The sequence below is a fragment of the Stegostoma tigrinum genome, chromosome 13 (genome assembly GCF_030684315.1).
Source record: "Stegostoma tigrinum isolate sSteTig4 chromosome 13, sSteTig4.hap1, whole genome shotgun sequence".
Lineage (NCBI taxonomy): Eukaryota > Metazoa > Chordata > Chondrichthyes > Orectolobiformes > Stegostomatidae > Stegostoma > Stegostoma tigrinum.
The window spans coordinates 62,204,633-62,227,747 of NC_081366.1; positions in this window are offsets into that span (position 1 = coordinate 62,204,633).

The window sequence follows — 23,115 nt, forward strand, 5'->3', positions numbered from 1 at the left end:
TTTTGGTCTTCTGACGTACTTGTTTGACTGAAAGAAGCATTTCAGTGACACGAGCATCAAAATTTGAATTATTTGTTGAAGTTGAGATTTTGGTCTTCTGAAGTGCTTATTCTCACTGAAATAAGCATCTCCATGAAACCAGCATGGAAGTTTGATTCAAATGTTGACTTTGAGATTTTTGTCTTCTAAAGTGCTTCTCTGACTGAAATAAGCGTTTCAGTGACACAGCGTCCAAAGTTGAGTCCTTTGCTGAAGTTGAGATTTTGGCCATCTGAAAATGCTTATCTCAGTGAAATAAGCATTTCAGTGACACGGGCATCAAAATTTGAGTTTATGGTGAAGTTGAGAGTTTTCTCTCCTGAACTGCTTATCTCACTGTAAATATGCATTTCAGTGAATCGAGCATCAAAAATTGAGTCATTTGTTGGAGTTCAGATTTTGGTCTTCTGAAGTGCTTATCTTAGCGAAATAAGCATTTCACAGACACGAGCATCAAAAGTAGTGTCGGTTAGTGAAGTTTGAGATGATGGTCTTCTGAAGTGCTCATCTCACTGAAATACGCATTTCAGTGAAACCAGCATGAAAAAGTTTACTGATTTGTTGAAGAGGCTTATTTGCACTCTGAAATGATTGTCTCAGTGAAATAAGCATTTCAGTGAAACCAGCATGAAACTTGAGTCGTTTGGTGAACTTGTGATTTAGTTCTTCTGAAGCGCTTATCACAGTGAAATTAAGCATTTCAGTGAATCCTGCATCAAAATTTGAGTCAATTGGTCAAGTTGAGATTTTGGCCGTCTGAAAGTGCTTATCTCAGTGAAATAAGCATTTCAGTGAAACCTGCATCAAAAGTTGAGTCATTTAGTGAAGTCGAGATTTTGGTCTTCTGAAGTGATTATCACAGTGAAATAAGCGTTTCAATGAAACCAGCATGAAACATTGGATCATTTGCTGAAGTTCAGATTTCGTTCTTCTAACATGCTTATCTCAGTGAAATAACCGTTTCAATGAAAGCTGCATGAAACGTTGAGTAGTCTGGTGACGTTTAGAGTTTGATATGCTGAAGTGCTTATCTCACTGAAATAAGCATTTCAGGGAATACAGAATCAAAAGTTGAGTCAGTTGGTGATGTTGAGATTCTGGTCTTCTGAAGTGCTCATCTCAGTGAAATAAGCATTTCGGTGACACGAGCTTCAAGATTTGATTCACTTGATGAAGTTGAGATTTTGGTCTTCTGAAGTGCTTATCTCAGTGAAATAAGCATTTCAGTGAAACCTGCATCAAAAGTTGTGTCATTTAGTGAAGTCGAGATTTTGGTCTTCTGAAGTGATTATCACAGTGAAATAAGCGTTTCAATGAAACCAGCATGAAACATTGGGTCATTTGTTGAAGTTCAGATTTTGTTCTTCTAACATGCTTATCTCAGTGAAATAAGCGTTTCAATGAAACCTGCATGAAACGTTGAGTAGTCTGGTGACGTTAAGAGTTTGATATGCTGAAGTGCTTATCTCACTGAAATAAGCATTTCAGGGAATACAGAATCAAAAGTTGAGTCAGTTGGTGATGTTGAGATTCTGGTCTTCTGAAATGCTTATCTCTGTGAAATAAGCATTTCGGTGACACGAGCTTCAAGATTTGATTCACTTGATGAAGTTGAGATTTTGGTCTTCTGAAGTGCTTAACTAAGTGAAATAAGCATTTCTGTCATACCAGCATCAGAAGTTGTGTCGTCTGGTGAAGTTGAGATTTTGGTCTTCTGACGTACTTGTTTGACTGAAATAAGCATTTCAGTGACACGAGCATCAAAATTTGAATTATTTGTTGAAGTTGAGATTTTGGTCTTCTGAAGTGCTTATTCTCACTGAAATAAGCATCTCCATGAAACCAGCATGGAAGTTTGATTCAAATGGTGACTTTGAGATTTTTGTCTTCTGAAGTGCTTCTCTGACTGAAATAAGCGTTTTCAGTGACACAGCGTCCAAAGTTGAGCCCTTTGCTGAAGTTGAGATTTTGGCCATCTGAAAGTGCTTATCTCAGTGAAATAAGCATTTCAGTGAAACCTGCATCAAAAGTTGAGTCATTTAGTGAAGTCGAGATTTCGTTCTTCTGACGTGCTTATCACAGTGAAATAAGCGTTTCAATGAAACCTGCATGAAACTTTGAGTAGTCTGGTGACGTTTAGAGTTTGATATGCTGAAGTGCATATCTCACTGAAAGAAGCATTTCAGGGAATCCAGAATCAAAAGTTGAGTCAGTTGGTGATGTTGAGATTCTGGTCTTCTGAAGTGCTTATCGCAGTGAAATAAGCATTTTGGTGACACGAGCTTCAAGATTTGATTCACTTGATGAAGTTGAGATTTTGGTCTTCTGAAGTGCTTAACTAATTGAAATAAGCATTTATGTCAAACCAGCATCAGAAGTTGTGTGGTTTGGTGAAGTTGAGATTTTGGTCTTCTGACGTGCTTGTTTGACTGAAATAAGCATTTCAGTGACACGAGCATCAAAATTTGAATTATTTGTTGAAGTTGAGATTTTGGTCTTCTGAAATGCTTATTCTCACTGAAATAAGCATCTCCATGAAACCAGCATGGAAGTTTGATTCAAATGGTGACTTTGAGATTTTTGTCTTCTGAAGTGCTTCTCTGACTGAAATAAGCGTTTCAGTGACACAGCGTCCAAAGTTGAGTCCTTTGCTGAAGTTGAGATTTTGGCCATCTGAAAGTGCTTATCTCAGTGAAATAAGCATTTCAGTGACACGGGCATCAAAATTTGAGTTTATGGTGAAGTTGAGAGTTTTCTCTCCTGAACTGCTTATCTCACTGTAAATATGCATTTCAGTGAATCGAGCATCAAAAATTGAGTCATTTGGTGAAGTTGAGATGATGGTCTTCTGAAGTGCTCATCTCACTGAAATACGCATTTCAGTGAAACCAGCATGAAAAAGTTTACTGATTTGGTGAAGAGGCTTATTTGCACTCTGAAATGATTGTCTCAGTGAAATAAGCATTTCAGTGAAACCAGCATGAAACTTGAGTCGTTTGGTGAACTTGTGATTTAGTTCTTCTGAAGCGCTTATCACAGTGAAATTAAGCATTTCAGTGAATCCTGCATCAAAATTTGAGTCAATTGGTCAAGTTGAGCTTTTGGCCGTCTGAAAGTGCTTATCTCAGTGAAATAAGCATTTCAGTGAAACCTGCATCAAAAGTTGAGTCATTTAGTGAAGTCGAGATTTTGGTCTTCTGAAGTGATTATCACAGTGAAATAAGCGTTTCAATGAAACCAGCATGAAACATTGGATCATTTGCTGAAGTTCAGATTTCGTTCTTCTAACATGCTTATCTCAGTGAAATAAGCGTTTCAATGAAACCTGCATGAAACGTTGAGTAGTCTGGTGACGTTTAGAGTTAGATATGCTGAAGTGCTTATCTCACTGAAATAAGCATTTCAGGGAATACAGAATCAAAAGTTGAGTCAGTTGGTGATGTTGAGATTCTGGTCTTCTGAAGTGCTTATCTCAGTGAAATAAGCATTTCGGTGACACGAGCTTCAAGATTTGATTCACTTGATGAAGTTGAGATTTTGGTCTTCTGAAGTGCTTAACTACGTGAAATAAGCATTTCTGTCATACCAGCATCAGAAGTTGTGTCGTCTGGTGAAGTTGAGATTTTGGTCTTCTGACGTACTTGTTTGACTGAAAGAAGCATTTCAGTGACACGAGCATCAAAATTTGAATTATTTGTTGAAGTTGAGATTTTGGTCTTCTGAAGTGCTTATTCTCACTGAAATAAGCATCTCCATGAAACCAGCATGGAAGTTTGATTCAAATGTTGACTTTGAGATTTTTGTCTTCTAAAGTGCTTCTCTGACTGAAATAAGCGTTTCAGTGACACAGCGTCCAAAGTTGAGTCCTTTGCTGAAGTTGAGATTTTGGCCATCTGAAAATGCTTATCTCAGTGAAATAAGCATTTCAGTGACACGGGCATCAAAATTTGAGTTTATGGTGAAGTTGAGAGTTTTCTCTCCTGAACTGCTTATTTCACTGTAAATATGCATTTCAGTGAATCGAGCATCAAAAATTGAGTCATTTGGTTAAGTTGAGATGATGGTCTTCTGAAGTGCTCATCTCACTGAAATACGCATTTCAGTGAAACCAGCATGAAAAAGTTTTCTGATTTGGTGAAGAGGCTTATTTGCACTCTGAAATGATTGTCTCAGTGAAATAAGCATTTCAGTGAAACCAGCATGAAACTTGAGTCGTTTGGTGAACTTGTGATTTAGTTCTTCTGAAGCGCTTATCACGGTGAAATTAAGCATTTCAGTGAATCCTGCATCAAAATTTGAGTCAATTGGTCAAGTTGAGATTTTGGCCGTCTGAAAGTGCTTATCTCAGTGAAATAAGCATTTCAGTGAAACCTGCATCAAAAGTTGAGTCATTTAGTGAAGTCGAGATTTTGGTCTTCTGAAGTGATTATCACAGTGAAATAAGCGTTTCAATGAAACCAGCATGAAACATTGAGTCATTTGTTGAAGTTCAGATTTCGTTCTTCTAACATGCTTATCTCAGTGAAATAAGCGTTTCAATGAAACCTGCATGAAACGTTGAGTAGTCTGGTGACGTTTAGAGTTTGATATGCTGAAGTGCTTATCTCACTGAAATAAGCATTTCAGGGAATAGAGAATCAAAAGTTGAGTCAGTTGGTGATGTTGAGAGTCTGGTCTTCTGAATTGCTTATCTCAGTGAAATAAGCATTTTGGTGACACGAGCTTCAAGATTTGATTCACTTGATGAAGTTGAGATTTTGGTCTTCTGAAGTGCTTAACTAAGTGAAATAAGCATTTATGTCAAACCAGCATCAGAAGTTGTGTCGTTTGGCGAAGTTGAGATTTTGGTCTTCTGACGTGCTTGTTTGACTGAAATAAGCATTTCAGTGACACGAGCATCAAAATTTGAATTATTTGTTGAAGTTGAGATTTTGGTCTTCTGAAGTGCTTATTCTCACTGAAATAAGCATCTCCATGAAACCAGCATGGAAGTTTGATTCAAATGGTGACTTTGAGATTTTTGTCTTCTGAAGTGCTTCTCTGACTCAAATAAGCGTTTCAGTGACACAGCGTCCAAAGTTGAGTCCTTTGCTGAAGTTGAGATTTTGGCCATCTGAAAATGCTTATCTCAGTGAAATAAGCATTTCAGTGAAACCTGCATCAAAAGTTGAGTCATTTAGTGAAGTCGAGATTTCGTTCTTCTGACGTGCTTATCACAGTGAAATAAGCGTTTCAATGAAACCTGCATGAAACTTTGAGTAGTCTGGTGACGTTTAGAGTTTGATATGCTGAAGTGCATATCTCACTGAAAGAAGCATTTCAGGGAATCCAGAATCAAAAGTTGAGTCAGTTGGTGATGTTGAGATTCTGGTCTTCTGAAGTGCTTATCGCAGTGAAATAAGCATTTTGGTGACACGAGCTTCAAGATTTGATTCAATTGATGAAGTTGAGATTTTGGTCTTCTGAAGTGCTTAACTAAGTGAAATAAGCATTTATGTCAAACCAGCATCAGAAGTTGTGTGGTTTGGTGAAGTTGAGATTTTGGTCTTCTGACGTGCTTGTTTGACTGAAATAAGCATTTCAGTGACACGAGCATCAAAATTAGAATTATTTGTTGAAGTTGAGATTTTGGTCTTCTGAAGTGCTTATTCTCACTGAAATAAGCATCTCCATGAAACCAGCATGGAAGTTTGATTCAAATGGTGACTTTGAGATTTTTGTCTTCTGAAGTGCTTCTCTGACTGAAATAAGCGTTTCAGTGACACAGCGTCCAAAGTTGAGTCCTTTGCTGAAGTTGAGATTTTGGCCATCTGAAAGTGCTTATCTCAGTGAAATAAGCATTTCAGTGACACGTGCATCAAAATTTGAGTTTATGGTGAAGTTGAGAGTTTTCTCTCCTGAACTGCTTATCTCACTGTAAATATGCATTTCAGTGAATCGAGCATCAAAAATTGACTCATTTGGTGAAGTTGAGATGATGGTCTTCTGAAGTGCTCATCTCACTGAAATACGCATTTCAGTGAAACCAGCATGAAAAAGTTTACTGATTTGGTGAAGAGGCTTATTTGCACTCTGAAATGATTGTCTCAGTGAAATAAGCATTTCAGTGAAACCAGCATGAAACTTGAGTCAATTGGTCAAGTTGAGATTTTGGCCGTCTGAAAGTGCTTATCTCAGTGAAATAAGCATTTCAGTGAAACCTGCATCAAAAGTTGACTCATTTAGTGAAGTCGAGATTTTGGTCTTCTGAAGTGATTATCACAGTGAAATAAGCCTTTCAATGAAACCAGCATGAAACATTAGGTCATTTGTTGAAGTTCAGATTTCGTTCTTCTAACATGCTTATCTCAGTGAAATAAGCGTTTCAATGAAACCTGCATGAAACGTTGAGTAGTCTGGTGACGTTTAGAGTTAGATATGCTGAAGTGCTTATCTCACTGAAATAAGCATTTCAGGGAATACAGAATCAAAAGTTGAGTCAGTTGGTGATGTTGAGATTCTGGTCTTCTGAAGTGCTTATCTCAGTGAAATAAGCATTTCGGTGACACGAGCTTCAAGATTTGATTCACTTGATGAAGTTGAGGTTTTGGTCTTCTGAAGTGCTTAACTACGTGAAATAAGCATTTCTGTCATACCAGCATCAGAAGTTGTGTCGTCTGGTGAAGTTGAGATTTTGGTCTTCTGACGTACTTGTTTGACTGAAAGAAGCCTTTCAGTGACACGAGCATCAAAATTTGAATTATTTGTTGAAGTTGAGATTTTGGTCTTCTGAAGTGCTTATTCTCACTGAAATAAGCATCTCCATGAAACCAGCATGGAAGTTTGATTCAAATGGTGACTTTGAGATTTTTGTCTTCTGAAGTGCTTCTCTGACTGAAATAAGCGTTTCAGTGACACAGCGTCCAAAGTTGAGTCCTTTGCTGAAGTTGAGATTTTGGCCATCTGAAAATGCTTATCTCAGTGAAATAAGCATTTCAGTGACATGGGCATCAAAATTTGAGTTTATGGTGAAGTTGAGAGTTTTCTCTCCTGAACTGCTTATCTCACTGTAAATATGCATTTCAGTGAATCGAGCATCAAAAATTGAGTCATTTGTTGGAGTTCAGATTTTGGTCTTCTGAAGTGCTTATCTTAGCGAAATAAGCATTTCACAGACACGAGCATCAAAAGTAGTGTCGGTTAGTGAAGTTGAGATGATGGTCTTCTGAAGTGCTCATCTCACTGAAATACGCATTTCAGTGAAACCAGCATGAAAAAGTTTACTGATTTGTTGAAGAGGCTTATTTGCACTCTGAAATGATTGTCTCAGTGAAATAAGCATTTCAGTGAAACCAGCATGAAACTTGAGTCGTTTGGTGAACTTGTGATTTAGTTCTTCTGAAGCGCTTATCACAGTGAAATTAAGCATTTCAGTGAATCCTGCATCAAAATTTGAGTCAATTGGTCAAGTTGAGATTTTGGCCGTCTGAAAGTGCTTATCTCAGTGAAATAAGCATTTCAGTGAAACCTGCATCAAAAGTTGAGTCATTTAGTGAAGTCGAGATTTTGGTCTTCTGAAGTGATTATCACAGTGAAATAAGCGTTTCAATGAAACCAGCATGAAACATTGGATCATTTGCTGAAGTTCAGATTTCGTTCTTCTAACATGCTTATCTCAGTGAAATAACCGTTTCAATGAAAGCTGCATGAAACGTTGAGTAGTCTGGTGACGTTTAGAGTTTGATATGCTGAAGTGCTTATCTCACTGAAATAAGCATTTCAGGGAATACAGAATCAAAAGTTGAGTCAGTTGGTGATGTTGAGATTCTGGTCTTCTGAAGTGCTCATCTCAGTGAAATAAGCATTTCGGTGACACGAGCTTCAAGATTTGATTCACTTGATGAAGTTGAGATTTTGGTCTTCTGAAGTGCTTATCTCAGTGAAATAAGCATTTCAGTGAAACCTGCATCAAAAGTTGTGTCATTTAGTGAAGTCGAGATTTTGGTCTTCTGAAGTGATTATCACAGTGAAATAAGCGTTTCAATGAAACCAGCATGAAACATTGGGTCATTTGTTGAAGTTCAGATTTCGTTCTTCTAACATGCTTATCTCAGTGAAATAAGCGTTTCAATGAAACCTGCATGAAACGTTGAGTAGTCTGGTGACGTTTAGAGTTTGATATGCTGAAGTGCTTATCTCACTGAAATAAGCATTTCAGGGAATACAGAATCAAAAGTTGAGTCAGTTGGTGATGTTGAGATTCTGGTCTTCTGAAATGCTTATCTCTGTGAAATAAGCATTTCGGTGACACGAGCTTCAAGATTTGATTCACTTGATGAAGTTGAGATTTTGGTCTTCTGAAGTGCTTAACTAAGTGAAATAAGCATTTCTGTCATACCAGCATCAGAAGTTGTGTCGTCTGGTGAAGTTGAGATTTTGGTCTTCTGACGTACTTGTTTGACTGAAATAAGCATTTCAGTGACACGAGCATCAAAATTTGAATTATTTGTTGAAGTTGAGATTTTGGTCTTCTGAAGTGCTTATTCTCACTGAAATAAGCATCTCCATGAAACCAGCATGGAAGTTTGATTCAAATGGTGACTTTGAGATTTTTGTCTTCTGAAGTGCTTCTCTGACTGAAATAAGCGTTTTCAGTGACACAGCGTCCAAAGTTGAGCCCTTTGCTGAAGTTGAGATTTTGGCCATCTGAAAGTGCTTATCTCAGTGAAATAAGCATTTCAGTGAAACCTGCATCAAAAGTTGAGTCATTTAGTGAAGTCGAGATTTCGTTCTTCTGACGTGCTTATCACAGTGAAATAAGCGTTTCAATGAAACCTGCATGAAACTTTGAGTAGTCTGGTGACGTTTAGAGTTTGATATGCTGAAGTGCATATCTCACTGAAAGAAGCATTTCAGGGAATCCAGAATCAAAAGTTGAGTCAGTTGGTGATGTTGAGATTCTGGTCTTCTGAAGTGCTTATCGCAGTGAAATAAGCATTTTGGTGACACGAGCTTCAAGATTTGATTCACTTGATGAAGTTGAGATTTTGGTCTTCTGAAGTGCTTAACTAATTGAAATAAGCATTTATGTCAAACCAGCATCAGAAGTTGTGTGGTTTGGTGAAGTTGAGATTTTGGTCTTCTGACGTGCTTGTTTGACTGAAATAAGCATTTCAGTGACACGAGCATCAAAATTTGAATTATTTGTTGAAGTTGAGATTTTGGTCTTCTGAAATGCTTATTCTCACTGAAATAAGCATCTCCATGAAACCAGCATGGAAGTTTGATGAAAATGGTGACTTTGAGATTTTTGTCTTCTGAAGTGCTTCTCTGACTGAAATAAGCGTTTCAGTGACACAGCGTCCAAAGTTGAGTCCTTTGCTGAAGTTGAGATTTTGGCCATCTGAAAGTGCTTATCTCAGTGAAATAAGCATTTCAGTGACACGGGCATCAAAATTTGAGTTTATGGTGAAGTTGAGAGTTTTCTCTCCTGAACTGCTTATCTCACTGTAAATATGCATTTCAGTGAATCGAGCATCAAAAATTGAGTCATTTGGTGAAGTTGAGATGATGGTCTTCTGAAGTGCTCATCTCACTGAAATACGCATTTCAGTGAAACCAGCATGAAAAAGTTTACTGATTTGGTGAAGAGGCTTATTTGCACTCTGAAATGATTGTCTCAGTGAAATAAGCATTTCAGTGAAACCAGCATGAAACTTGAGTCGTTTGGTGAACTTGTGATTTAGTTCTTCTGAAGCGCTTATCACAGTGAAATTAAGCATTTCAGTGAATCCTGCATCAAAATTTGAGTCAATTGGTCAAGTTGAGCTTTTGGCCGTCTGAAAGTGCTTATCTCAGTGAAATAAGCATTTCAGTGAAACCTGCATCAAAAGTTGAGTCATTTAGTGAAGTCGAGATTTTGGTCTTCTGAAGTGATTATCACAGTGAAATAAGCGTTTCAATGAAACCAGCATGAAACATTGGATCATTTGCTGAAGTTCAGATTTCGTTCTTCTAACATGCTTATCTCAGTGAAATAAGCGTTTCAATGAAACCTGCATGAAACGTTGAGTAGTCTGGTGACGTTTAGAGTTAGATATGCTGAAGTGCTTATCTCACTGAAATAAGCATTTCAGGGAATACAGAATCAAAAGTTGAGTCAGTTGGTGATGTTGAGATTCTGGTCTTCTGAAGTGCTTATCTCAGTGAAATAAGCATTTCGGTGACACGAGCTTCAAGATTTGATTCACTTGATGAAGTTGAGATTTTGGTCTTCTGAAGTGCTTAACTAAGTGAAATAAGCATTTCTGTCATACCAGCATCAGAAGTTGTGTCGTCTGGTGAAGTTGAGATTTTGGTCTTCTGAAGTGCTTATCTTAGCGAAATAAGCATTTCACAGACACGAGCATCAAAAGTAGTGTCGGTTAGTGAAGTTGAGATGATGGTCTTCTGAAGTGCTCATCTCACTGAAATACGCATTTCAGTGAAACCAGCATGAAAAAGTTTACTGATTTGTTGAAGAGGCTTATTTGCACTCTGAAATGATTGTCTCAGTGAAATAAGCATTTCAGTGAAACCAGCATGAAACTTGAGTCGTTTGGTGAACTTGTGATTTAGTTCTTCTGAAGCGCTTATCACAGTGAAATTAAGCATTTCAGTGAATCCTGCATCAAAATTTGAGTCAATTGGTCAAGTTGAGATTTTGGCCGTCTGAAAGTGCTTATCTCAGTGAAATAAGCATTTCAGTGAAACCTGCATCAAAAGTTGAGTCATTTAGTGAAGTCGAGATTTTGGTCTTCTGAAGTGATTATCACAGTGAAATAAGCGTTTCAATGAAACCAGCATGAAACATTGGATCATTTGCTGAAGTTCAGATTTCGTTCTTCTAACATGCTTATCTCAGTGAAATAACCGTTTCAATGAAAGCTGCATGAAACGTTGAGTAGTCTGGTGACGTTTAGAGTTTGATATGCTGAAGTGCTTATCTCACTGAAATAAGCATTTCAGGGAATACAGAATCAAAAGTTGAGTCAGTTGGTGATGTTGAGATTCTGGTCTTCTGAAGTGCTCATCTCAGTGAAATAAGCATTTCGGTGACACGAGCTTCAAGATTTGATTCACTTGATGAAGTTGAGATTTTGGTCTTCTGAAGTGCTTATCTCAGTGAAATAAGCATTTCAGTGAAACCTGCATCAAAAGTTGTGTCATTTAGTGAAGTCGAGATTTTGGTCTTCTGAAGTGATTATCACAGTGAAATAAGCGTTTCAATGAAACCAGCATGAAACATTGGGTCATTTGTTGAAGTTCAGATTTCGTTCTTCTAACATGCTTATCTCAGTGAAATAAGCGTTTCAATGAAACCTGCATGAAACGTTGAGTAGTCTGGTGACGTTTAGAGTTTGATATGCTGAAGTGCTTATCTCACTGAAATAAGCATTTCAGGGAATACAGAATCAAAAGTTGAGTCAGTTGGTGATGTTGAGATTCTGGTCTTCTGAAATGCTTATCTCTGTGAAATAAGCATTTCGGTGACACGAGCTTCAAGATTTGATTCACTTGATGAAGTTGAGATTTTGGTCTTCTGAAGTGCTTAACTAAGTGAAATAAGCATTTCTGTCATACCAGCATCAGAAGTTGTGTCGTCTGGTGAAGTTGAGATTTTGGTCTTCTGACGTACTTGTTTGACTGAAATAAGCATTTCAGTGACACGAGCATCAAAATTTGAATTATTTGTTGAAGTTGAGATTTTGGTCTTCTGAAGTGCTTATTCTCACTGAAATAAGCATCTCCATGAAACCAGCATGGAAGTTTGATTCAAATGGTGACTTTGAGATTTTTGTCTTCTGAAGTGCTTCTCTGACTGAAATAAGCGTTTTCAGTGACACAGCGTCCAAAGTTGAGCCCTTTGCTGAAGTTGAGATTTTGGCCATCTGAAAGTGCTTATCTCAGTGAAATAAGCATTTCAGTGAAACCTGCATCAAAAGTTGAGTCATTTAGTGAAGTCGAGATTTCGTTCTTCTGACGTGCTTATCACAGTGAAATAAGCGTTTCAATGAAACCTGCATGAAACTTTGAGTAGTCTGGTGACGTTTAGAGTTTGATATGCTGAAGTGCATATCTCACTGAAAGAAGCATTTCAGGGAATCCAGAATCAAAAGTTGAGTCAGTTGGTGATGTTGAGATTCTGGTCTTCTGAAGTGCTTATCGCAGTGAAATAAGCATTTTGGTGACACGAGCTTCAAGATTTGATTCACTTGATGAAGTTGAGATTTTGGTCTTCTGAAGTGCTTAACTAATTGAAATAAGCATTTATGTCAAACCAGCATCAGAAGTTGTGTGGTTTGGTGAAGTTGAGATTTTGGTCTTCTGACGTGCTTGTTTGACTGAAATAAGCATTTCAGTGACACGAGCATCAAAATTTGAATTATTTGTTGAAGTTGAGATTTTGGTCTTCTGAAATGCTTATTCTCACTGAAATAAGCATCTCCATGAAACCAGCATGGAAGTTTGATTCAAATGGTGACTTTGAGATTTTTGTCTTCTGAAGTGCTTCTCTGACTGAAATAAGCGTTTCAGTGACACAGCGTCCAAAGTTGAGTCCTTTGCTGAAGTTGAGATTTTGGCCATCTGAAAGTGCTTATCTCAGTGAAATAAGCATTTCAGTGACACGGGCATCAAAATTTGAGTTTATGGTGAAGTTGAGAGTTTTCTCTCCTGAACTGCTTATCTCACTGTAAATATGCATTTCAGTGAATCGAGCATCAAAAATTGAGTCATTTGGTGAAGTTGAGATGATGGTCTTCTGAAGTGCTCATCTCACTGAAATACGCATTTCAGTGAAACCAGCATGAAAAAGTTTACTGATTTGGTGAAGAGGCTTATTTGCACTCTGAAATGATTGTCTCAGTGAAATAAGCATTTCAGTGAAACCAGCATGAAACTTGAGTCGTTTGGTGAACTTGTGATTTAGTTCTTCTGAAGCGCTTATCACAGTGAAATTAAGCATTTCAGTGAATCCTGCATCAAAATTTGAGTCAATTGGTCAAGTTGAGCTTTTGGCCGTCTGAAAGTGCTTATCTCAGTGAAATAAGCATTTCAGTGAAACCTGCATCAAAAGTTGAGTCATTTAGTGAAGTCGAGATTTTGGTCTTCTGAAGTGATTATCACAGTGAAATAAGCGTTTCAATGAAACCAGCATGAAACATTGGATCATTTGCTGAAGTTCAGATTTCGTTCTTCTAACATGCTTATCTCAGTGAAATAAGCGTTTCAATGAAACCTGCATGAAACGTTGAGTAGTCTGGTGACGTTTAGAGTTAGATATGCTGAAGTGCTTATCTCACTGAAATAAGCATTTCAGGGAATACAGAATCAAAAGTTGAGTCAGTTGGTGATGTTGAGATTCTGGTCTTCTGAAGTGCTTATCTCAGTGAAATAAGCATTTCGGTGACACGAGCTTCAAGATTTGATTCACTTGATGAAGTTGAGATTTTGGTCTTCTGAAGTGCTTAACTAAGTGAAATAAGCATTTCTGTCATACCAGCATCAGAAGTTGTGTCGTCTGGTGAAGTTGAGATTTTGGTCTTCTGAAGTGCTTATCTTAGCGAAATAAGCATTTCACAGACACGAGCATCAAAAGTAGTGTCGGTTAGTGAAGTTGAGATGATGGTCTTCTGAAGTGCTCATCTCACTGAAATACGCATTTCAGTGAAACCAGCATGAAAAAGTTTACTGATTTGTTGAAGAGGCTTATTTGCACTCTGAAATGATTGTCTCAGTGAAATAAGCATTTCAGTGAAACCAGCATGAAACTTGAGTCGTTTGGTGAACTTGTGATTTAGTTCTTCTGAAGCGCTTATCACAGTGAAATTAAGCATTTCAGTGAATCCTGCATCAAAATTTGAGTCAATTGGTCAAGTTGAGCTTTTGGCCGTCTGAAAGTGCTTATCTCAGTGAAATAAGCATTTCAGTGAAACCTGCATCAAAAGTTGAGTCATTTAGTGAAGTCGAGATTTTGGTCTTCTGAAGTGATTATCACAGTGAAATAAGCGTTTCAATGAAACCAGCATGAAACATTGGATCATTTGCTGAAGTTCAGATTTCGTTCTTCTAACATGCTTATCTCAGTGAAATAAGCGTTTCAATGAAACCTGCATGAAACGTTGAGTAGTCTGGTGACGTTTAGAGTTAGATATGCTGAAGTGAAATAAGCATTTCAGGGAATACAGAATCAAAAGTTGAGTCAGTTGGTGATGTTGAGATTCTGGTCTTCTGAAGTGCTTATCTCAGTGAAATAAGCATTTCGGTGACACGAGCTTCAAGATTTGATTCACTTGATGAAGTTGAGATTTTGGTCCTCTGAAGTGCTTAACTACGTGAAATAAGCATTTCTGTCATACCAGCATCAGAAGTTGTGTCGTCTGGTGAAGTTGAGATTTTGGTCTTCTGACGTACTTGTTTGACTGAAATAAGCATTTCAGTGACACGAGCATCAAAATTTGAATTATTTGTTGAAGTTGAGATTTTGGTCTTCTGAAGTGCTTATTCTCACTGAAATAAGCATCTCCATGAAACCAGCATGGAAGTTTGATTCAAATGGTGACTTTGAGATTTTTGTCTTCTGAAGTGCTTCTCTGACTGAAATAAGCGTTTTCAGTGACACAGCGTCCAAAGTTGAGCCCTTTGCTGAAGTTGAGATTTTGGCCATCTGAAAGTGCTTATCTCAGTGAAATAAGCATTTCAGTGAAACCTGCATCAAAAGTTGAGTCATTTAGTGAAGTCGAGATTTCGTTCTTCTGACGTGCTTATCACAGTGAAATAAGCGTTTCAATGAAACCTGCATGAAACTTTGAGTAGTCTGGTGACGTTTAGAGTTTGATATGCTGAAGTGCATATCTCACTGAAAGAAGCATTTCAGGGAATCCAGAATCAAAAGTTGAGTCAGTTGGTGATGTTGAGATTCTGGTCTTCTGAAGTGCTTATCGCAGTGAAATAAGCATTTTGGTGACACGAGCTTCAAGATTTGATTCACTTGATGAAGTTGAGATTTTGGTCTTCTGAAGTGCTTAACTAATTGAAATAAGCATTTATGTCAAACCAGCATCAGAAGTTGTGTGGTTTGGTGAAGTTGAGATTTTGGTCTTCTGACGTGCTTGTTTGACTGAAATAAGCATTTCAGTGACACGAGCATCAAAATTTGAATTATTTGTTGAAGTTGAGATTTTGGTCTTCTGAAATGCTTATTCTCACTGAAATAAGCATCTCCATGAAACCAGCATGGAAGTTTGATTCAAATGGTGACTTTGAGATTTTTGTCTTCTGAAGTGCTTCTCTGACTGAAATAAGCGTTTCAGTGACACAGCGTCCAAAGTTGAGTCCTTTGCTGAAGTTGAGATTTTGGCCATCTGAAAGTGCTTATCTCAGTGAAATAAGCATTTCAGTGACACGGGCATCAAAATTTGAGTTTATGGTGAAGTTGAGAGTTTTCTCTCCTGAACTGCTTATCTCACTGTAAATATGCATTTCAGTGAATCGAGCATCAAAAATTGAGTCATTTGGTGAAGTTGAGATGATGGTCTTCTGAAGTGCTCATCTCACTGAAATACGCATTTCAGTGAAACCAGCATGAAAAAGTTTACTGATTTGGTGAAGAGGCTTATTTGCACTCTGAAATGATTGTCTCAGTGAAATAAGCATTTCAGTGAAACCAGCATGAAACTTGAGTCGTTTGGTGAACTTGTGATTTAGTTCTTCTGAAGCGCTTATCACAGTGAAATTAAGCATTTCAGTGAATCCTGCATCAAAATTTGAGTCAATTGGTCAAGTTGAGCTTTTGGCCGTCTGAAAGTGCTTATCTCAGTGAAATAAGCATTTCAGTGAAACCTGCATCAAAAGTTGAGTCATTTAGTGAAGTCGAGATTTTGGTCTTCTGAAGTGATTATCACAGTGAAATAAGCGTTTCAATGAAACCAGCATGAAACATTGGATCATTTGCTGAAGTTCAGATTTCGTTCTTCTAACATGCTTATCTCAGTGAAATAAGCGTTTCAATGAAACCTGCATGAAACGTTGAGTAGTCTGGTGACGTTTAGAGTTAGATATGCTGAAGTGCTTATCTCACTGAAATAAGCATTTCAGGGAATACAGAATCAAAAGTTGAGTCAGTTGGTGATGTTGAGATTCTGGTCTTCTGAAGTGCTTATCTCAGTGAAATAAGCATTTCGGTGACACGAGCTTCAAGATTTGATTCACTTGATGAAGTTGAGATTTTGGTCTTCTGAAGTGCTTAACTAAGTGAAATAAGCATTTCTGTCATACCAGCATCAGAAGTTGTGTCGTCTGGTGAAGTTGAGATTTTGGTCTTCTGAAGTGCTTATCTTAGCGAAATAAGCATTTCACAGACACGAGCATCAAAAGTAGTGTCGGTTAGTGAAGTTGAGATGATGGTCTTCTGAAGTGCTCATCTCACTGAAATACGCATTTCAGTGAAACCAGCATGAAAAAGTTTACTGATTTGTTGAAGAGGCTTATTTGCACTCTGAAATGATTGTCTCAGTGAAATAAGCATTTCAGTGAAACCAGCATGAAACTTGAGTCGTTTGGTGAACTTGTGATTTAGTTCTTCTGAAGCGCTTATCACAGTGAAATTAAGCATTTCAGTGAATCCTGCATCAAAATTTGAGTCAATTGGTCAAGTTGAGCTTTTGGCCGTCTGAAAGTGCTTATCTCAGTGAAATAAGCATTTCAGTGAAACCTGCATCAAAAGTTGAGTCATTTAGTGAAGTCGAGATTTTGGTCTTCTGAAGTGATTATCACAGTGAAATAAGCGTTTCAATGAAACCAGCATGAAACATTGGATCATTTGCTGAAGTTCAGATTTCGTTCTTCTAACATGCTTATCTCAGTGAAATAAGCGTTTCAATGAAACCTGCATGAAACGTTGAGTAGTCTGGTGACGTTTAGAGTTAGATATGCTGAAGTGAAATAAGCATTTCAGGGAATACAGAATCAAAAGTTGAGTCAGTTGGTGATGTTGAGATTCTGGTCTTCTGAAGTGCTTATCTCAGTGAAATAAGCATTTCGGTGACACGAGCTTCAAGATTTGATTCACTTGATGAAGTTGAGATTTTGGTCCTCTGAAGTGCTTAACTACGTGAAATAAGCATTTCTGTCATACCAGCATCAGAAGTTGTGTCGTCTGGTGAAGTTGAGATTTTGGTCTTCTGACGTACTTGTTTGACTGAAAGAAGCATTTCAGTGACACGAGCATCAAAATTTGAATTATTTGTTGAAGTTGAGATTTTGGTCTTCTGAAGTGCTTATTCTCACTGAAATAAGCATCTCCATGAAACCAGCATGGAAGTTTGATTCAAATGTTGACTTTGAGATTTTTGTCTTCTAAAGTGCTTCTCTGACTGAAATAAGCGTTTCAGTGACACAGCGTCCAAAGTTGAGTCCTTTGCTGAAGTTGAGATTTTGGCCATCTGAAAATGCTTATCTCAGTGAAATAAGCATTTCAGTGACACGGGCATCAAAATTTGAGTTTATGGTGAAGTTGAGAGTTTTCTCTCCTGAACTGCTTATTTCACTGTAAATATGCATTTCAGTGAATCGAGCATCAAAAATTGAGTCATTTGGTTAAGTTGAGATGATGGTCTTCTGAAGTGCTCATCTCACTGAAATACGCATTTCAGTGAAACCAGCATGAAAAAGTTTTCTGATTTGGTGAAGAGGCTTATTTGCACTCTGAAATGATTGTCTCAGTGAAATAAGCATTTCAGTGAAACCAGCATGAAACTTGAGTCGTTTGGTGAACTTGTGATTTAGTTCTTCTGAAGCGCTTATCACGGTGAAATTAAGCATTTCAGTGAATCCTGCATCAAAATTTGAGTCAATTGCTCAAGTTGAGATTTTGGCCGTCTGAAAGTGCTTATCTCAGTGAAATAAGCATTTCAGTAAAACCTGCATCAAAAGTTGAGTCATTTAGTGAAGTCGAGATTTTGGTCTTCTGAAGTGATTATCACAGTGAAATAAGCGTTTCAATGAAACCAGCATGAAACATTGAGTCATTTGTTGAAGTTCAGATTTCGTTCTTCTAACATGCTTATCTCAGTGAAATAAGCGTTTCAATGAAACCTGCATGAAACGTTGAGTAGTCTGGTGACGTTTAGAGTTTGATATGCTGAAGTGCTTATCTCACTGAAATAAGCATTTCAGGGAATAGAGAATCAAAAGTTGAGTCAGTTGGTGATGTTGAGAGTCTGGTCTTCTGAATTGCTTATCTCAGTGAAATAAGCATTTTGGTGACACGAGCTTCAAGATTTGATTCACTTGATGAAGTTGAGATTTTGGTCTTCTGAAGTGCTTAACTAAGTGAAATAAGCATTTATGTCAAACCAGCATCAGAAGTTGTGTCGTTTGGCGAAGTTGAGATTTTGGTCTTCTGACGTGCTTGTTTGACTGAAATAAGCATTTCAGTGACACGAGCATCAAAATTTGAATTATTTGTTGAAGTTGAGATTTTGGTCTTCTGAAGTGCTTATTCTCACTGAAATAAGCATCTCCATGAAACCAGCATGGAAGTTTGATTCAAATGGTGACTTTGAGATTTTTGTCTTCTGAAGTGCTTCTCTGACTCAAATAAGCGTTTCAGTGACACAGCGTCCAAAGTTGAGTCCTTTGCTGAAGTTGAGATTTTGGCCATCTGAAAATGCTTATCTCAGTGAAATAAGCATTTCAGTGAAACCTGCATCAAAAGTTGAGTCATTTAGTGAAGTCGAGATTTCGTTCTTCTGACGTGCTTATCACAGTGAAATAAGCGTTTCAATGAAACCTGCATGAAACTTTGAGTAGTCTGGTGACGTTTAGAGTTTGATATGCTGAAGTGCATATCTCACTGAAAGAAGCATTTCAGGGAATCCAGAATCAAAAGTTGAGTCAGTTGGTGATGTTGAGATTCTGGTCTTCTGAAGTGCTTATCGCAGTGAAATAAGCATTTTGGTGACACGAGCTTCAAGATTTGATTCACTTGATGAAGTTGAGATTTTGGTCTTCTGAAGTGCTTAACTAAGTGAAATAAGCATTTATGTCAAACCAGCATCAGAAGTTGTGTGGTTTGGTGAAGTTGAGATTTTGGTCTTCTGACGTGCTTGTTTGACTGAAATAAGCATTTCAGTGACACGAGCATCAAAATTTGAATTATTTGTTGAAGTTGAGATTTTGGTCTTCTGAAGTGCTTATTCTCACTGAAATAAGCATCTCCATGAAACCTGCATGGAAGTTTGATTCAAATGGTGACTTTGAGATTTTTGTCTTCTGAAGTGCTTCTCTGACTGAAATAAGCGTTTCAGTGACACAGCGTCCAAAGTTGAGTCCTTTGCTGAAGTTGAGATTTTGGCCATCTGAAAGTGCTTATCTCAGTGAAATAAGCATTTCAGTGACACGGGCATCAAAATTTGAGTTTATGGTGAAGTTGAGAGTTTTCTCTCCTGAACTGCTTATCTCACTGTAAATATGCATTTCAGTGAATCGAGCATCAAAAATTGAGTCATTTGGTGAAGTTGAGATGATGGTCTTCTGAAGTGCTCATCTCACTGAAATACGCATTTCAGTGAAACCAGCATGAAAAAGTTTACTGATTTGGTGAAGAGGCTTATTTGCACTCTGAAATGATTGTCTCAGTGAAATAAGCATTTCAGTGAAACCAGCATGAAACTTGAGTCGTTTGGTGAACTTGTGATTTAGTTCTTCTGAAGCGCTTATCACAGTGAAATTAAGCATTTCAGTGAATCCTGCATCAAAATTTGAGTCAATTGGTCAAGTTGAGATTTTGGCCGTCTGAAAGTGCTTATCTCAGTGAAATAAGCATTTCAGTGAAACCTGCATCAAAAGTTGAGTCATTTAGTGAAGTCGAGATTTTGGTCTTCTGAAGTGATTATCACAGTGAAATAAGCCTTTCAATGAAACCAGCATGAAACATTCGGTCATTTGTTGAAGTTCAGATTTCGTTCTTCTAACATGCTTATCTCAGTGAAATAAGCGTTTCAATGAAACCTGCATGAAACGTTGAGTAGTCTGGTGACGTTTAGAGTCAGATATGCTGAAGTGCTTATCTCACTGAAATAAGCATTTCAGGGAATACAGAATCAAAAGTTGAGTCAGTTGGTGATGTTGAGATTCTGGTCTTCTGAAGTGCTTATCTCAGTGAAATAAGCATTTCGGTGACACGAGCTTCAAGATTTGATTCACTTGATGAAGTTGAGATTTTGGTCTTCTGAAGTGCTTAACTACGTGAAATAAGCATTTCTGTCATACCAGCATCAGAAGTTGTGTCGTCTGGTGAAGTTGAGATTTTGGTCTTCTGACGCACTTGTTTGACTGAAAGAAGCATTTCAGTGACACGAGCATCAAAATTTGAATTATTTGTTGAAGTTGAGATTTTGGTCTTCTGAAGTGCTTATTCTCACTGAAATAAGCATCTCCATGAAACCAGCATGGAAGTTTGATTCAAATGTTGACTTTGAGATTTTTGTCTTCTGAAGTGCTTCTCTGACTGAAATAAGCGTTTCAGTGACACAGCGTCCAAAGTTGAGTCCTTTGCTGAAGTTGAGATTTTGGCCATCTGAAAATGCTTATCTCAGTGAAATAAGCATTTCAGTGACACGGGCATCAAAATTTGAGTTTATGGTGAAGTTGAGAGTTTTCTCTCCTGAACTGCTTATTTCACTGTAAATATGCATTTCAGTGAATCGAGCATCAAAAATTGAGTCATTTGGTTAAGTTGAGATGATGGTCTTCTGAAGTGCTCATCTCACTGAAATACGCATTTCAGTGAAACCAGCATGAAAAAGTTTTCTGATTTGGTGAAGAGGCTTATTTGCACTCTGAAATGATTGTCTCAGTGAAATAAGCATTTCAGTGAAACCAGCATGAAACTTGAGTCGTTTGGTGAACTTGTGATTTAGTTCTTCTGAAGCGCTTATCACAGTGAAATTAAGCATTTCAGTGAATCCTGCATCAAAATTTGAGTCAATTTGTCAAGTTGAGCTTTTGGCCGTCTGAAAGTGCTATCTCAGTGAAATAAGCATTTCAGTGAAACCTGCATCAAAAGTTGAGTCATTTAGTGAAGTCGAGATTTTGGTCTTCTGAAGTGATTATCACAGTGAAATAAGCCTTTCAATGAAACCAGCATGAAACATTAGGTCATTTGTTGAAGTTCAGATTTCGTTCTTCTAACATGCTTATCTCAGTGAAATAAGCGTTTCAATGAAACCTGCATGAAACGTTGAGTAGTCTGGTGACGTTTAGAGTTAGATATGCTGAAGTGCTTATCTCACTGAAATAAGCATTACAGGGAATACAGAATCAAAAGTTGAGTCAGTTGGTGATGTTGAGATTCTGGTCTTCTGAAGTGCTTATCTCAGTGAAATAAGCATTTCGGTGACACGAGCTTCAAGATTTGATTCACTTGATGAAGTTGAGATTTTGGTCTTCTGAAGTGCTTATCTCAGTGAAATAAGCATTTCAGTGAAACCTGCATCAAAAGTTGTGTCATTTAGTGAAGTCGAGATTTTGGTCTTCTGAAGTGATTATTACAGTGTAATAAGCGTTTCAATGAAACCAGCATGAAACATTGGGTCATTTGTTGAAGTTCAGATTTCGTTCTTCTAACATGCTTATCTCAGTGAAATAAGCGTTTCAATGAAACCTGCATGAAACGTTGAGTAGTCTGGTGACGTTTAGAGTTTGATATGCTGAAGTGCTTATCTCACTGAAATAAGCATTTCAGGGAATACAGAATCAAAAGTTGAGTCAGTTGGTGATGTTGAGATTCTGGTCTTCTGAAATGCTTATCTCTGTGAAATAAGCATTTCGGTGACACGAGCTTCAAGATTTGATTCACTTGATGAAGTTGAGATTTTGGTCTTCTGAAGTGCTTAACTAAGTGAAATAAGCATTTCTGTCATACCAGCATCAGAAGTTGTGTCGTCTGGTGAAGTTGAGATTTTGGTCTTCTGACGTACTTGTTTGACTGAAATAAGCATTTCAGTGACACGAGCATCAAAATTTGAATTATTTGTTGAAGTTGAGATTTTGGTCTTCTGAAGTGCTTATTCTCACTGAAATAAGCATCTCCATGAAACCAGCATGGAAGTTTGATTCAAATGGTGACTTTGAGATTTTTGTCTTCTGAAGTGCTTCTCTGACTCAAATAAGCGTTTTCAGTGACACAGCGTCCAAAGTTGAGCCCTTTGCTGAAGTTGAGATTTTGGCCATCTGAAAGTGCTTATCTCAGTGAAATAAGCATTTCAGTGAAACCTGCATCAAAAGTTGAGTCATTTAGTGAAGTCGAGATTTCGTTCTTCTGACGTGCTTATCACAGTGAAATAAGCGTTTCAATGAAACCTGCATGAAACTTTGAGTAGTCTGGTGACGTTTAGAGTTTGATATGCTGAAGTGCATATCTCACTGAAAGAAGCATTTCAGGGAATCCAGAATCAAAAGTTGAGTCAGTTGGTGATGTTGAGATTCTGGTCTTCTGAAGTGCTTATCGCAGTGAAATAAGCATTTTGGTGACACGAGCTTCAAGATTTGATTCACTTGATGAAGTTGAGATTTTGGTCTTCTGAAGTGCTTAACTAATTGAAATAAGCATTTATGTCAAACCAGCATCAGAAGTTGTGTGGTTTGGTGAAGTTGAGATTTTGGTCTTCTGACGTGCTTGTTTGACTGAAATAAGCATTTCAGTGACACGAGCATCAAAATTTGAATTATTTGTTGAAGTTGAGATTTTGGTCTTCTGAAATGCTTATTCTCACTGAAATAAGCATCTCCATGAAACCAGCATGGAAGTTTGATTCAAATGGTGACTTTGAGATTTTTGTCTTCTGAAGTGCTTCTCTGACTGAAATAAGCGTTTCAGTGACACAGCGTCCAAAGTTGAGTCCTTTGCTGAAGTTGAGATTTTGGCCATCTGAAAGTGCTTATCTCAGTGAAATAAGCATTTCAGTGACACGGGCATCAAAATTTGAGTTTATGGTGAAGTTGAGAGTTTTCTCTCCTGAACTGCTTATCTCACTGTAAATATGCATTTCAGTG